Here is a 17,917-nt window from a genome sequence, read left to right on the forward strand (position 1 = left end):
AGTCTATTGCTCCTGCACCAATTTATTCATTATGTTAAGCAACACACCAAGACCATGCAGAGCATTCATATATATTTTTATTTATGCAGTTATATTATTGTATCCAACTTCACAATTCTATTATATTAGATATTGTTTGTAATTTCTGGGTCTCTGTTCAGACTACTGTATGTCAACTTTTTGCATATTGTGATTACCAGCTGCTGCTTTTAGAAGTTGTTTAAAAAGGCTTGCTTGACATGAATAGCTGTTGCCAGCTTAATCTGATTTGCTTAAAATGACCATTTTGCAGCTGCTGTTCAGGGCACACTGTTTTCCAGTTTTATGTTGTTTTTATATTTCCTAGCCTATTATAATTTCCAGTAATAATTGTAGTTTAGTGGATCTCATTACAGTTTTGTTTCAGTCCATAGGACTTTCACTGCAATCGTTTCTGTTATATGCACTTAAATAGATACACATCTCCTCTACAGCAGCAATTGATGATGGACTACTCACTATTGCATATTTATCAGTTATATTAGGCATAACCTTTGCTACTGGTTTGTTAGTTATGTTTTGTTATTTTTCTTATGATGCAGAGTCTTAGTGCATTTATATTGTCTTAGGTCTGACACACATTCAAAACTCATTATGAAGCACCCTGGACAGCTTCCCCTCCCCTAATCATGGCTATCTTCTTGGCTTTTACTGAAAGCACACTTAGCTAAGCACCACCATGTTTGGGAAGTGATTTACAAAACTGTGGTGCTGATAACTTATTTCTGTCCTGCCCACAGCTTTATAGAGATACTTTGCTTCTATATTATGTTGTCCTGAAATGCACCCTAACTTTAGCATTAATGCAACAGCTCTCTCCATATTCTGTAGGTCTGCTAATTACTTTTGCATAGCATTTTTTTCCTTAGAGAGTTCCACTCTGCTGTATAGTTGCAATCTGTTCATGAGCAAATTAGCCCAACACACACAGAAGGGATTACTGTAAACAGAGAATAGCTGCAACTGCCCATTGGTGGTCTCACATAAGCCGGCAGGTGTAACTGCTTCTGTGTATTCCCTTTCAGTCCCTCTGTGGATAGTTCTTGCAAATGTATTCCTGCATTTGTCCTCCTTTGTACTCTTGATTTTAATTTCTGATAACTTGATTAGTGCATGCTGCATTGCTTGAATGATAGGACTGCACATGCAGCTCCTGCGTATGACAGATGTATCCTACACCAGGTCACTTTTTTTTTCATTTTCACCCAAGTGTCTTTTGATCTTCAGCCTTCTCCTAGCACCAGTTTGCTCATTTTCTTTCCATCATCAGATGAGGGTCAATCAGGAGAAACTGTAGTTTAGAGAGCCATCAGCGGTGATTTGAGAGTTTATCTACTAAGCCCTATTTCCTTGCCTTCACAACACAATGTTCCAGGAACAGGACTTGAAATAGGTTGAGTGTAGAGGCCATCCACACACTTCCAAAAGAGGAGTTCCCAACAAGCATGCTACTGCCTGTGAGGCATTTGGAATGGGTGATCTGGCTTTGCATGGGAAATAGCAACATTCTGTGCTCTGCTGAGTACATACAGCTCTCATTAGAAGTGAAAGATCTGGCTCTGTATGGGAAAAAGCACCAATCTGTGTCCTCCTGTGTTCCTACAACTCTCCTTAGAAGTGAATGATCTGGCTCTTTATGGGAAACAGCAACAGTTTGTGTGATCCTGAGTACATACAACTCTCCTTATAAGTGAATGATCTAGCTCTGTATGGGAAATAGAATCAGTCTGTGTGCTCCTGAGACATACAACTCTCCCCACTTCTCAAGACTGATGAGCAAATTCCTTCACCCTCTCCCTGCCTGGTTCCTCTAATGCCAGTGACACTAATTAAACTCTAGTCATTTGGGTCATAGGGCATCATCCTTCTTTCCACTGGAGCCAGACTTTCCTCCCATTCCTGTTTCCACAACAATCACAGATGTCTTAATTTTATATTCAGTCATCCTTGCCCTTCCCAGCATTTAACAAAAAAAAAATATTTTCTCACACCCTAACTGAGCTCGCAAAATTGAACCCCTTTTCATATTGATTTTTGTATGTAATACTGACACATTCCTAACCTTAATTATTTTGTACTATGGGTAATTTATAACAGTAATTATAAATTAACTTATAAAAATTATAAAATAAATATTGGCTGCTTGAGACGCTTCCCCTTTGGAGCTCAAGTAAATGTCAAATGTAAAAGTGGGGCAGCGAAACGGCAGAATAACCAAAATTATAAGCAATGTCAGAGACAATGTAGCAACAGTTAAGAATAAGTAATACTTCCAGTAGGTCCCCGGTTACACGTTCTGGTCAATAAATCCACTCCGTTTCTGTGAACGCATCCAATGCTACTCGCATATACTACAGCTTTCCAGTAGTTTACCACTTCACCAAATGTTTATATAAATCAATGGATCGACCAAACGACTGTTTAAAACTGATTTTTATTCAAAGATAAGAAGAACGACAAGCGCTTTCACCCGTATGCTTCATCAGGCCATTAATGATTACACAATTAAATTAAAATGCATTTAAGTACTTTTTTAATAATGACATCACTTCCTACCATTATTTAATGTCCTGTTAATCCATGCACTTTAACTGCATATCAACTAAAAAACATTTCATAAGGCTTTGCCGTGTTAATAAAACTTTTTCATATAAACATTTAAAATATATACACGCTGTGTGAATACTATTACATAAAAAACAGATGTACAAGTCATGTATATAGATCATGTATATAAAAATGTTTATACTGAGGCTTTCCTTACTGTTTTCTTTATAACAATATGCAAGGAAAACAATTTCATAAAATTATTTATGTATATTATATATTTTTATGTTTATGTTTTTATTCCCTGCCTAGATCAATATGAAATAGCTATATTTAATTATCCATTAGGGTATTATATGTTTGGAACATCTCCAGTTTTTAAAATGTACATTATATTGTTAGAAGGATAGATTATATCTATCTATCTATATATATGACATTGCTTATAATTTTGGTTATTCTGCCGTTTCACTGCCCCACTTTTACATTTGACATCAATTAACTTATGCTCATTATACTTAGTATTTATATGTAAACAGTTTTGCAATATTCCTTTATTCCTTTACTTTAAATCTTATGTTTTCATCAATATAACACATTTAACATCCAGTACTTCTTCAATGTATCACTTTACAGTAGTGTGCATACTTCTGCTAGGTTATTACATCTTGTAGTCATACATAACTCTGTCACCTTTTATCCATTTCATTTGTAAATATTATAGATATATGTCATTGCCTGTTGCTATTATTCACATGCTCCTAAAATCCCTAAGTCACTTAAACATATTACAATATTATTAATCATTATAGTTGTTTATTTCAGGAGACATTCAGCTAAATCCTGGCCCCTCTCACTGCTAATGTAATCTCACATATCTTGTTAACTGGAGACTTACCATATTCAGTATTAATAAAATAAAGCTCTATAAATTAATTTAAGATAATAGCAGATGTTTAAAAAGGTCACTGTTAAGCTTGTCTAATTATATGGGATATATCCTGCCAAGGTTATTTGATATATTACGAACTGGTACAGAGACAACAAGAACCAATAACAATAAAAACTCCATATCAAGCAGCAAAGGTAAAGAAGCAGCAACCAGCAACCTGTTCAAATTCAAGTAAACGAGACTTTAATGAAAGCAGAAATAAAAATTCACAAGAATAATCCTCGAAGTTAAGCACTTTCATTTCAATAGACTTCATCAGAACTATCAACACAATTAATAACACTTGTTTAAATACCCCTCCTATTACATAATAAACCAATCATCCTTTCAGTTTAAAATTACTTCATAACTGTAATAAAACACCTAACATTCATTCATAATGTTCCACCCTAATTTAAATATTTAAACATTTGAAAAAATAGACATTAGAGTTTAATATGATTAATTAAAATAAGAATAAACATCACATCAATAAAAACATGCACAAAAATACTACTATTGTGTTTCCATCAAAATACACACCTTTTGAACCCCCCAATCTCATTAAATCTTAAAAGAACACTATAATATTTACACTTCTAATTGTTTTAATTTAAGAACAAAATTTATAGAGTAGCATTCATTTAATCCAGGGTAACTTGAAGCATTTAAAATAAGTTGCCATCTCATTTCCCAGATGTTCAAATGTTCGTCTATAATAAAACCCAGTTGATCTTTAGTAACTTGTTGGATAACTATAAGCTTAAATACATGTGTCTGTGATGAACTGATCAGTATTTTCAACAGAGCAGGTCTTGACATTCTCAAATGTATGGTAAAATATAATGATTTATGGATTGAACAATTATCTAATGAACTTGATGGTCTGAATATGGCTTTACTTAATGAGGTTAAGTTTGAACATTGTGAAACTAATTATGGGAATATATTTCGGAAAGTGGATTTTCTTTGTGACAGTATTTTGTAGCATAAAATAAAAAAGTTTAACAGGGACTTAGAAGAATACCGGAAATTTTAGCCTGCCTGAATCCACGAAATCAGAAGACTAATAGGATGCTCAATACTGATGTTCATCCAATAAGACAACAGCAGGAAGTATAATCACAATATGTTATTTATGAGGGAGATCCCGCCCCTTTAGAACATGCTGATTATCTGAGATCTGAGAGGTTAATGGAGATGAGAGTACAATAAATGGTACCGAATATCAGGGAGGAGAGTTATGTAAAACAAGGGGTGAAACTAAAATGATATCAGAGCAGAACTGTCAGGAACTAAATTTAACAGTAGGTGTGAATACTAATACTGATTACCCTGTGCAAATTTGTAATTCTACAATTTTCCTCTGCTTAACTTTTTTGACAAAACAGTTATTGTGAACCATGTGGATGTTTTGGCCAAGGAACTGAGTTTCATTCCATCTAGGAGTACTTGTATCACAGACAGTTTGATTAATTTAAAAATGTATACATGTAAATTAAACCTTGGGGTGTGGTTTAACCATGGAACAAACAGAGAAAATGTGCATGTTTTAAAGAACCTAGTGTGTTAATCCTCCTCTTAACTTTATTGTTAGTGTGTTTGAGAAGGTTTGTGAAAATGAAATCTGTGATTTGTTTTCAAAGCCACCTATTAAGAAGTGTTTTAATCTATCAAATGATGATGCTAGTTATTTAAAAGATCTGTATGAGGATATTTTTTATTTTTATTATTTATTTTATTATTTTATTGTTTGTTGATAAGTCTAACTGGTCACATGTCCATTTTCATGTCCAAAAGGGAGACTGTAACAGTCTACGGTAACACAAAACAAAAACACTAAGATAAAAAAAAAAAAAAACTAAGCAAACTAAACTACACTAAACTAGCAGCAAAAACTTAGCAAACAAACAGAAAAAAAAACAGAAAAGCAAAAAGTGAATCAAAAATACACAGACACAACAGCATACATTTTTTTTTTTTTTTTTTTTTTTTTTTTTTTTTTTGGACTTGACCTGGACTGAAGAAGAAAAAAAAAAAAAAAAAAAAAAAAACTAAGGTAAAGGTGCATTGAGGAGTTAGAGTAAGCAATAGGAGGTAAAAGGTGAAGCAAAGAAAGTAAGTGTAAGTAAATAGGTAAAATCACAAGAAAGAAGAAGTCACAAGCTGAAAGAGAGAAGAGGGAAGAATTTTAGTGATGGTGAGCAGTGATATAAGGATAAGAGAGACAAGAGGAGAAATAATACTTGTCCAGATGATGGGTGTGTACAGTGCAGATAGAGTAGAGGTATTAAAGAGGTAAAAAGATGTGGAAGTAGTCACAAGAGTCAAGTCAGGAAGAGCAAGGCAGTGTGATTTGTGTGATTTGAGGTGGGTCTTTAAATAAATGTTTGAAAAGTGGGTTGAAGGAAGGTAGTAGTAGTTTAGTGACTCCCAATGGGCCATTACTAGGTTTGCAAAACTGTGTCAGACAATGATAGGGGGGGCTTGTAATCATGAATAAAGTGGATTACATTAATAGAATGAATGATGTGTTATTGGGGGATGAATATACTCAGTTATCCTGAAATGAAATTAATGCGGCTTTTGGGAAGATAGATATGACATTATTTGACTTACTGTTAGAAGGGTAAATAACTCAAGATGAATATACTTTTTTGAAAAATAGTGAACTTGTGATAGCCAGGATATTTGGGATCCCAAAAATACATAAATGTATTACATACCCACCTTTGAGGCCAATCATAGATTCAAGCTGTTTTAAAGCACACTATATTTCTAAATTTATTGATGTGGTGGTAAAAGATTCTGTGCAAAGGATGCCACAAATCTTCAGAGATTTGTGGCAGTTTTAACTAGACTAAATGAGTTAGATTATAATGATAATTTTTTTGTCACTTTAGATGTTAACAACTTGTATTATGTAATACCCCATAGGATTGGCTAAGAATGGTTCGAGGAGATGTAGAAATTGGGATCTTAGATCTTAGGATTTGAAATTGGGATCTTAGAGTCAAATAGGGTGAAATTAGTAACTACCCTCATGGATTTAGTATTATCTAATAATTTATTTGTGTTTTGAAGGCGAATACTTCAAACAGAATACAGGCGTGGTAATGGGAGCAACTTGTGCTCACAGTTTTGCTAACCTAGTAATGGCCCATTGGGAGTCAATGTATTTATTTAAAAGTAATTTTGTCAACTCCTGGTCTTTTTACACTTGATTTTTAGATGACATATTTATTTTATGGAGAGACACTGAGGATAGAGTGAGAGCATTTTTTTATTTTATTTAGAGACTACATAATTTTCGAAATTTTCTAGTTTGTATGATTCAGATAACATTAATTTTTTGGATGTGGAAATAATCAAAGATATAGAGAGAGGAAAAGGTATATGTCAAATATTTATAGAAAAACTACCATTTCTAACACCTATCTTCACTATACCAGCTGACATCTGAGACACCAGAAAAAAAGCAGCGGTCAAGGGACAGCTAGTTAGAGCAGCTAGGATGGTAACTGAGGATAAAATGTTTTTGAAGGAATGTAATAATATTGTAGGTATGTTCATGTATGTTCATAAGAAGAGGTTATACTAATGAATTTATGAGTGATATTAAGGATGAGGTATTGTTCAAAAGAGCTCAAGGGCTATACACTCAGTTATTAGGTAGTGTTAAAGGGATGAATATTAATATTAATCTTAATATTACTGAAAATATTAATACTGTTAGTGATGTTCTGGGAGAAGGTAATAATAATAATAGCAACAAAAATAATGATTATATGTCCACTATAAATCGCAAAGCCTTCATTTCTACATATACTTTGGATAGTTGTGTGTTGTCAATATTTTATGAAAGAACTGCGTGAAATTTTCTGTAGATAACTAGGTTTCTGGTTTGGTGGGGGATAAGCCTACAGTAGGATATAGGAAGGATAGACCTATCAATAGTTTGTTAAAAAACCTTAGTCTTTTTGCTTTTTCCTGTTAGGGGGCACCACAGTGGATCACTGGTCTACTTATGATAGGCAGTAGATGTTACGGTGTTGAGTTGCCTGTTCGGCGCCCAAGCTTCAGAGAAGGCACACACACACACACACACACACACACACACACACACACACACACACACATCCTCATGCACCTACCTGCATGTCTTTTTAAAGTTTAGTTGATCGCAGGGAGGACATGCAGACTCTGCACAGAAGGCAGTCCAGCTGAGAATCGAACCAAAAAGCCTCTTGCTGTGAGGTGACAACGCTAACTACTGCACCACCACGGCCAAGAAGGTAATAATAAATAGACCAGTTGGGATGGTGTGGAAAGTGCCCACAATGTTCTCATATTTTAATGAAGGACAGTATTATTGGGTGGGGAAAGATGTACATTTTAACAATTCATTATTCATGTGACTCTAAAAAGAGTAGTGTACATAGCCTATTATCAATCATGTTGTAGGTAAGAATTGTAGAAAGCTAAAAGAAAGAATATGTGAACATGAAATGGATGTCAAAAAAGAAAAAGGATTAAATGCCTTATTTAGGCATACAGCTGAACATCCTACACACGTATTTAAGTTTATAGTTATCCAACAAGTTATTAAAGATCAGTGGGGTTTTATTATAGAAGAGCATTTGAACAAGATGGGAACTTATTTTAAAAGCTACAAGTTATCCTGGATTAAATGAATGTTGCTCTATAAATTTTTTTCTGAAATTAAAACAATTAGAAGTGTAAATATTATAGTGTTCTTATAAGATTTAATGAGACTGGGGAGTTCAAAAGTGTGTATTTTGGTGGAAACACAGTAGTAGCAGTATTTTTGTACATGCTTTTATTTATGTGATGTTTATTCTTATTTTAACTAATCATATTGAAATCTAATGCCTATTTATTCAAATGTTTAAATATTTAAATTAGGGTGGAGCATTGTGAATGAATTTTAGGTGTTCTATTACAAGTATGAAGTAATTTTAAACCGAAAGGGTGATTGGTTTATTATTTAATAGGAGGGGTATTTAAACAAGTGTTTTCAATTGTGTTGCTAGTTCTGATGAAGTCTTTGTAACTGGGACGAAAGCTCTTAACTTTGTGGATTATTCTTATTTTCATTAAAGTCGCATTTACTTGGGTTTGAACTGGTTGCTGCTTACTGCTTCTTTACCATTGCTGCCTCATACAGAGTTTTTTGTTGTTTGATATAGTTCCAGAATACAGATCTTCTGGTACAAACAGGACATGCAGGTATCACAAAAGTCAAAGCTTTCTTGCATAAATAGGGAGGGTGAAGCATAAAGCTCTTAGGAAATAATGTCATGAGTTGTCATGTTCTATCATAGCAGTACAGGTCGAAAGTGGGGCACCTGTAGGAACAATGAGGGATGGAGGACAGGTGCTAGTATTATAACAGTGCTCTATCAAACATCTTCTGTAATGGTAAGTTAACTTGCACAGCTGCTGTATGCTCTTCATTAGATCACTGTTCCAGTAGTCATTACTACATGGAAAGATTGCCAAATATCTGGAAGAAAGGGTGAAAGGAAAAGGGCCAGAGCCTGGGAGACCTTGGAGTATAGATCTAGCAAATCCTGTAATGGCTCTGGAAAATGAGTCAAGCGAATGCTGTGGGGTACAAGTGTTCACTAAGGACTAAGTAATTGCCTCTAGAAAAGTCCTAGATTCCAGCCATTTCCAAAATTCTTTGGAAGTATCCACATCTCTGGTAAAATGAGCCCTGACCTTCTGAGGGAGACTTTTGTCAGGGTGTGAGTAACAAACCTGAATAGACAGAGGCATTCATCTGGAAATGTTTTACCTTGATTTTGGCTGTCTTTTTTACCATCAAAGGATACAAAAGTTGAGTAAATTTTTTGAAAACTTTAGTTGTACCCAGGTAAAATCATGGCTGTCTGTGGATGTTTAGCGTATAAATCGTTCTTCCCTAGTTTTGGGTTCGGGGAAGAATACAGTATGATGAATAGTCTGAATTAGTGTAAATTAAGATAGAACCATTGGCAAGAAGGAAAAGGTGGTTCTAAGACTCACCCTGTCCTTTTGGAAGATCCAAAAGGTTGAGTAGACAGAAGGTGCTGCAAATCAAACATCCATCTAGCAGAGAGCAGAGCAATGAGTAAAGAAGTATTCCACGTAAGAAACTTCAGAGAATTGACTGCAGGTTCTGTGGGTGACAGAATGAAATTCTCCAATAAAAAAAGCCTGATTTCTAGGCAGTATAATATATAATTCCCCTTTCAAAAAATCTTTGACCTGCAATAAAGAAGAAAGGGGAAAGGGTTTCCAGTGACAACCAGGTAGAAATGTCTAAAAGGTGTATCTTGACAGAAGTACGCACCAGTCTTGAAATGGGTAATACAGATATACTGGAGAACCAGTGGAGTCCCCACTTGGGATTTATCTTGTTCGCTGTTATGGCATCAACTTCAATATCTTTTCTATATGGCTAAATCTGACTTTCTAGTATCTAGTTTCTTTGCCTCCTTTAACATCTATTGCAAGTCCTCAGGAAAAAAAAGATGCCTAAAGGAGATAAAAAATATACTTAGATGGAGATTCTGAATGTTGCGTAGATGAGAGATCCTTTGCTTTGAGTGATCAAGTCTACTCTGTGAGGTAGTTTTAGGTAACTGTCCCTGGTTAGATGCATGATAAGGGAGAAACATTTTAGGTCAAAAGTGTGTCAACAGAAGCAGTTTTGGCATGTTCTGCTTTATCTTAAGTAGGACTTTGAATATCAGATAAGAGGAGAGAATGTATAAAGGAATAGTTCCATCTAGGGGAATGTGAATGCATCAGTTTAATTACTTTTTTCTCAAGGTATCATGGAACTGAACTGTTTAATCAGTCTGATGAGATAGGAGGAAAACAGATCTACCTGGCGATTTCCTCACAGGTCGACAGTCTTTTGGAAGACGTCTAGGTATAGCATCCATTCGTGAGGCCTTGTCATATCTTCTCAGAGACTGCTACTATGTTTTGCTCTCATGGAAAGTACATTGCCTGTAGAATTATATTTACTGAATTGTCAGTTCACAAGCAAGAGTGGCTATCCTAAAAAGGAGGTGGGATATTGCCCCCCCCCTTTGTTTGTTTCTATACCACATTGCAATGCTGTTATCTTTTATCACTAACAGTAGTCCAGAAGTCAATGCCATGGTGTTATAGTGAGATAAAGTGAAAGAAAAAAAGCACCTGGAAAACAGCAAACCAATCCACGCTTTATGGATAAAACAATGAATTCAACCAAATAGTTAACCTAGGTTTCGTCCACACTGTCAGGACTTCATCCATAGTCCAGAAGTCAATGCCATGGTGTTATAGTGAGGTAAAGTCCTGACTATAGCCCAAATGACCTGGGATCAAGTAATGGCTGAGGTGATTGACCGAATGGCATGGGAGGGAATCAGTGTGCCCATCTGAGTGGGGTGGTACATGGTTGTCTCTTGGTGATGACCCCTGGTGAAGGCCAGAGGCATAGCTAAAGCAGGCATGGTAAATGGAGGGAAGTGGATGTGGCTAATCTGGGCAAAATGTGCTTGCTCTCATTGCATGCCCATCCTGGACCAAACCATGCTGCCACAAGGGGAGTGGAGACATAGGCAGAGATCGTACTAAGAAACCCCCCCATCAGGACAGATGCTCATATGTGCTGAGCTCCAATTGCCTAGGACCCATGACCAGCCCCAACAATACCAGAGGGCAAAGAGGTAGCTGGAAGAACTGGTGTGAACAGGGTATGGGAGCCATTACTCGTGACAGAAAGGCAGGACAAAAAAAAACAGTGTTCCAGGAGTCCACAGTTGATTTAGAGATTTAAGAACTTTTATTATGGGTATAATTCCCTTGAAATTTATATGATTTTGTCTGAAATGAGGCTCCTACATGCCCCTGGCCCTTGACTTGTTGTGAAACTGCCACCTAATGCAAACTCTGATGCATCATAGATGGGTTGCAAACTGGCTCAAGGACAGAACCCACATGGTTAGAATTGCTGGAGCCATGTCAGACTCCAAACCAGTTACAAGTGGCGTCCCACAAGGCTCAGTCCTGGGACCTCTCTTGTTCGGTATATATTTCTCTGAGGTACAGGTCAACATGGAAGGACTGTGGCTGACCAAGTTCGCAGATGACTGCAAACTGGGCACCATAATCAACTCTCCAGCCGACACAAGCATCCTCCCAATGGGCCTCATAGAAACAGACAACTGGTGCCAGAGCCATGGCCTCAAGCTAAATGCCAGAATGTGTATAGTCATCCCCTTTGGCAAAAACAAAATGCCCACAAATTACCACATAGGTGGTAATCCATTAAGTACAGAAAAAGTAATTAGGGACCTGGGGACCCAAGTTGATAGCAATCTTTCATTTGACAACCATGTGGCCAAAGTGGTTAGTAAAACATTTTATATAGCCCACCTAATCATGAAGGGATTCACATCTAGATCAGGGGAGGTCATCGTGCCTCTTTACTCATCCTTCATCAGGCCTATAATTGAGTACAATGCCCCTTTTGGGATGTACCTTGCCAGACACCTGCAGCAACTGGAAAGACCCCAAAAGTACCTCACCAAGAGGATCAAAGGGCTCAAACAGATGCCATATGCTGCCTGGTTAAAGAAACTCCAGCTCTACTCAGTGGCATACCACCTGCTCAGAGGCGATCTGTGCCTGATGTATAAAGCCATGTCCAACCCGGAATTAATCGACATGCTGCACCTCAGAAAATCCAAATCCCATCGAGCTACGCGCTCGAGAGACTTGAACCTCAGCACTGAAATAAATAGGACATGCTGGAGGGACAGATTCATAACCCAGAGGCTCCCTTCACTCTGGAATAAAATCCCAGTCCAGGTTAGGCAGAGTCCCTCATTGACTCTCTTCAAGAGGAATCTTGATGAGTGGATGGGAGATCATAGGTTTACCCCGGGTATCACTTCTGTGTCACTGTTAGACAGAGGCACAGTATACTAACCTCGAAAAAGGGCATAGCAAAATTAATTTAAAATGGGTGGCGAAAGCCAAACACACTCTGGCTAGGCTTATAAATGCCCTAGGGCAGATAGCCTAGTATGAACCTATGAACCTAATCTGTGGTGATCGACTGAGAAAGCATAGTTGGAGAGGGAGTACTAGATTTAGCAGGGCTTGGCTTGCTCACCAAGTGAGCTCTGTTTTAAAGAAATTCAGAACAGGGATAGGAAAGGAGAGAAAATATGCTGGGCTCAAATAGATTTTAGTGACCAATGAATTTTTCTTATGTGGAGTTCGGCAAATGGAGCCATAAGAAAGGATAATGCCATGTAGCATAGAATCCTGAGAAATTATTTTATAGTAGAGCTGTTTAACAAGCCAAGTTTAATAAGTGGTGATGAAAAGAAGACACTTTCTCTACTGGAAGAGAAGCTGTCATCAGAGAGGTGCCTAGAAGGTATAGTAGTAAAACTAACCTGTGAGCAGGTGTAAACATGACCTTTCAGGTTTAGCCTGAGACCTAGCCTACTGGAAGGATTCATAATAAAGTGGAGGGATGCCAGAATGTCTTGGGCAGAAGAAGCTGTAATGAGACAATTCTCTAAGGCTGGAGTGAATGTGAACACAATTATGTCTGCTGACTGCTATAACAGCAACCAAACACTTTCTGAATAATCTTGCAGTGGAGATACCAAGATTTAAAGAAGTAAACTGAAAGGACAATCTCAAGCCAAAGACTCTTAGAAAATGTCTTGGGTTTTCATGAATAGGCATGTGCAGCTAGGCAGCTTGAGGTCTAGAGTGACCAGAAAGGCATTGGGTGACATTAGTGTAAAAAGGGTTTGTAGGGTGAGCATTTTGAATTTTGGAACCAGAAAAGAAAGGTATTCAGCTTTGAATTATCTAAAACTGGTGTCCAGGATCAATTATCTAAAAGTGTGTGCAAGATCCATATTTCCTGAGAACTAGAAACATTCTTGAATAGAAGCTTTAGCCTTGTTGGGAAATGGGAACTGGCTTTATTACTCCTGAGACAACAGATCAGAAAGAAGTTGAGGGCACAGACAAATTTGATTCTTTGGAGGAAGAGGGACCCACACTTGAAAATGGAGAGTATGCCCACTGTTGTTTGCAACTATGCTGAATTATTTTTATAGCCCATACATCTGAGTTAATTTGCCTACAGAGATGAAGGCAAAGGGACAGATTGCCTGCAATTTGGGAAGGAATGCCTGGATGAGAATAGGAGGATGGGGTTAAGAGACACAGGTAGTGACTGTATTTTTCTTTAGAAAGGAAGGTCCTTGGGATCCTTCTCCTTTCCTTTTTGTGTTACCTTGCCATTTCTGTTTCTTGGATTATTGTTTAGAAGCCTTTTGTTATGAAGATTCAAATGATTCTTGAAAGAAAAGACCAATATTTGAGGAGTAATCTCTTTAGTATTTGGTAGTAAGTTACAAAAACAGCTGTTTGAACCTCTGCATTAGCTGAATAAACATGCCCATATCCTTCTAGTTTTGCCTTCAATTATTATATGAAGGTTTATATCTGACAGTATTTAAATACATATACCCAGTCTGTTTCACTATAGTTGCTGTAAAGCATGTCTCACATTGTATATCTTTTCTTTATCCACAAGCATTGGTATGGCACACACAGGATGTGAGATCCATTTCTAACATGTCGACAACTGTTGTTTTTGTGCGTCCAATGTTTGAAAAGTAATACAGCCTCCACCATGAAGTAATTTATGACTGAGGTGTGTATGCTTCTTCACTATATACACTGTTCTTTCATACATTGATATTGTAAGGCTAATAGTGTTTCTTAATGTGAAGCCACGGTGGTGTAGCGGTATCATTGTTGCCTCACAACAAGAGGTTCTCCTGTTCGATTCTCAGCTGGAGTGCCTTCTGTGTGGAGTCTGCATGTTTTTTCCATGGTCAAGTGGCATTCGAAAGACATGTGTGAATGGGTGTGCCTTCATTGAAGGTTGGGTGTCGGGCTGGCAACTCGGCACCATAAAAAAAAATCTACTGCCAATCATTAGTGGACCGGAGTTCCGCTGTGGCGACCCCTAACCAGGAAAAGCCAAAAAGACAAACAAGAACAATAGTGTTTCTTAATGATTAGGGATTGGAGTCAAGCAAAGGAATCCATATATCAGTTACAACCAGTGGCTCACAAATGGTTGCTTCATCACCTTTGGAATTATATGGGAGGCTACTGTTTGTGATACCTGGAGATTTACCATCACTGATACATTCACAAATAATGGATGCAGCTATATCCATCTCTCTGTGTGGTGAGATTTCACTTGTGTAACATTTGCTGGATGATACACATGGTCATAGTCATCCATGTGATAGTACAACTGCCCATTTCTCTGAGTTTTAGTTCATTGATAGAATAGTTGCACAAAATTACTCTTTTTCCTTTAAGTTGGTGTAACCTTGAAGTTGATTATATTTAGCAAGGGCATGTAGGGAGAAAAAACATCTGCATAGCAGATGTGCAATGCTTATATGCCACTTCACCCAACTATTTGTGTTTTTCTGTTTGTTTCTTTGTTTCATAATGTCATGTAAATGTCATGTCAATGAAGTGGGATTTTAAAAAAGCATTCAATATCTGTGTACCTGCAGCTGAATTATCTTATATTAGTGTAAAAACAAGGCCAAATTATGCATGCTAATCTCTTTATGACAGTAATAGCCATCAAGGAAATGATAAGAAGCATTGATTATCAGATCAATATTTTCTTACAAGCTGTCATCCTCCAAGTACATGATATCTGGTGATCAACAGTTCCTGCAGTTTAATTGATGGTTATTAGTGCATTTGCTGAAAATGTAAGAAGCATGCTGGTTCTTTGTGATACTATCCCCAAAGTGTACCTTGATTATGCATGCATTGCACTATACTAAACTACAGATATATGTAAGATGTACTGAAGAAGATGATAATTTACTTGGATGGAGCTCCTTATTAATCCTTATGGTGCAGGTCCATACATACATATATATATATATATATATATATATATATATATATATATATATATATGTATATATATATATATATATATATATATATATATATATATATATATATATATAGCCTTGTACTGTCAAATAACTATTGTTGATGTTGTTTTGTATATTGTGTTACTATTGTAAGACTAGTTTGCTGTGCTTGTATACTCCTGTTTGCTGTGCTTGTTTACTACTGTAATATTTTTATTGTACTATTTTGGAGCTTTTCTCCTCGGGTCTCCACTGAAAATGGGACAAAATCCCAGATGCACTAACCCGGTCAAAAATGTCAATAAATAAATAATATAAATAATATATATATATATATATATATATATATATATATATATATATATATAGTCAACACAACTAACATTATGTCAGGCTGCATAGTCTTTATTGACTCTGACTACAATTGTTGCTTGCCTGATGCATTCGGTTTCTAGTTTTAGAGTCATGCTAACCAATATAATGTTTGCGCCTCCACAGCAACATATTTTTTTAACTAACACCTTTATTGAATTATCACTTTTGGCAAATGTACATTTATATAAAAGTAAACAAACCATATAAACAAGTTTAAATTAACAAACATTATACATCACATATATTCTTCTATACAACATAGTCATACCATCATTACAAAACATAGTTTTATAGTTTCATAGTGGTGTACTAGGCTATCTGCCCTGGGGCACTTACAAGCCTAGCCAACAATGATGTGGCTTATGCCACCCCGTATTATACAGTTGCGCCTCTCTAGTAGTGACACATGTGGGACCCCATTATTTAGTAAACTATACCTCTGTCTAGTAGTGACACTGAGGTGACTCCCGGGGTAAACTTACGATCTCCCATCCATGCATCGAGATTTTTCTTGAACAGTGCCAATGAAGGGCTCTGTCTCACATGAACTGGGATTTTGTTCCAGAGTACGGGTAACCTCTGTGTTATGAATCTATCCCTCCAGCATGTTTTATTCATATTTGTGCAGAGGTTGAAATCTTTAGCTCGCGTGGTTTTGGCGGATCTGGATTTTTTGAGATGGAGCATGTCCATCAGTTCTTGGTTGGACATGGCCCTATATGTTAGGCACAAATCATCTCTGAGCAGGCGGTATGCTACTGAATAGAGCTGGAGTTTCATTAATCTAGCTGGATAAGGCACATGTTTGAGACCCATGATCCTCTTGGTGAGGTACTTCTGGGGTCTTTCCAGTTGTTGCATGTGCCGGGTGAGATACATCCCAAATGGAGCATTATATTCAATCATGGGCCTGACAAGGGAGGAATATAGAGGTACAATGACCTCCTTTGATCTGGATGAGAATCCCTTCATGATGAGATGGGCAAGGTAGAATGTCTTTCTGACCACTTTGGCAACATGGTTGTCAAAGGAGAGGTCACTATCAACTTGAGTCCCCAGGTCTCTGATTACTTCTTCCATACTCAGTGGGTTATTGTCTATGTGATAATTTGTGGGTACTTTGTTTTTCCCAAAGGGGATGACTATACATTTTTTGGCGTTAAGTTTGAGGCCATGATTCCGGCACCAGTTGTCCGTTTCAGTGAAACCTTTCTGTAGGATGTGTGTGTCAGCAGGTGAATCAACTATGGCACCCAGTTTGCAGTCATCTGCAAACTTTGTCAGCCATAATCCTCCCATATTTGCTTTCACATCCGAGAAGTAAATGCCGAATAAGAGTGGTCCCAAGACTGAGCCCTGTGGGACATGTTTAATTCCTGCCTTTTCTTAAACCTCATTCCTCCTCCAAAGAATTTTTATGCCATGTGTTGTTCCTACAATTATTCCCCAAACTTCCATTGTTATTTGTAGTTTGCTTCTACTTTTCTCTAAAGATCACACTTCCACTTCTTTTATCTCTTGTTACATTTACTACTTTAAGTATGGTTGGTTTAAACTTTGATTTCCATTTTCTAGAAATTACTTTTTTAGCAGCTACCAGAATTAAACTTAACAAAATCTTAATATGTGTAAGTAATTCAAATCCTGTATCCCAGATTGAGAAAATACAATTTCTCATTTGCTCACCCAGTATTCCTGACAGAGTACTCTGTAGGGAATTTTTAAAAGTATGCCAACTCATTACACATCAAAAATTATCCTCTCAAGTACCTCTTTCTTCCCCAACACACCTCCAACATTTGCCATCTACCTGAGGAAAAATTATTTAGGGTCTGCTTGAGGTATAAAAGTGCCTATGCAAATACTTCAAAAGCAAAAATCCTAAATCTTCTACAGTTTGTTGTACATTTGAAAGCCATACATATGTTCTACCATTGTTTCTTTGTGAATTGCTTATCTAATCTCTCTTCCCAATTCTTTCCGACCTCTTCCGATTAATTATTAT

The sequence above is a fragment of the Protopterus annectens genome, chromosome 3.part0 (assembly GCF_019279795.1).
Source record: "Protopterus annectens isolate FY-2018-M chromosome 3.part0, PAN1.0, whole genome shotgun sequence".
In the NCBI taxonomy this organism is placed as follows: domain Eukaryota; kingdom Metazoa; phylum Chordata; order Ceratodontiformes; family Protopteridae; genus Protopterus; species Protopterus annectens.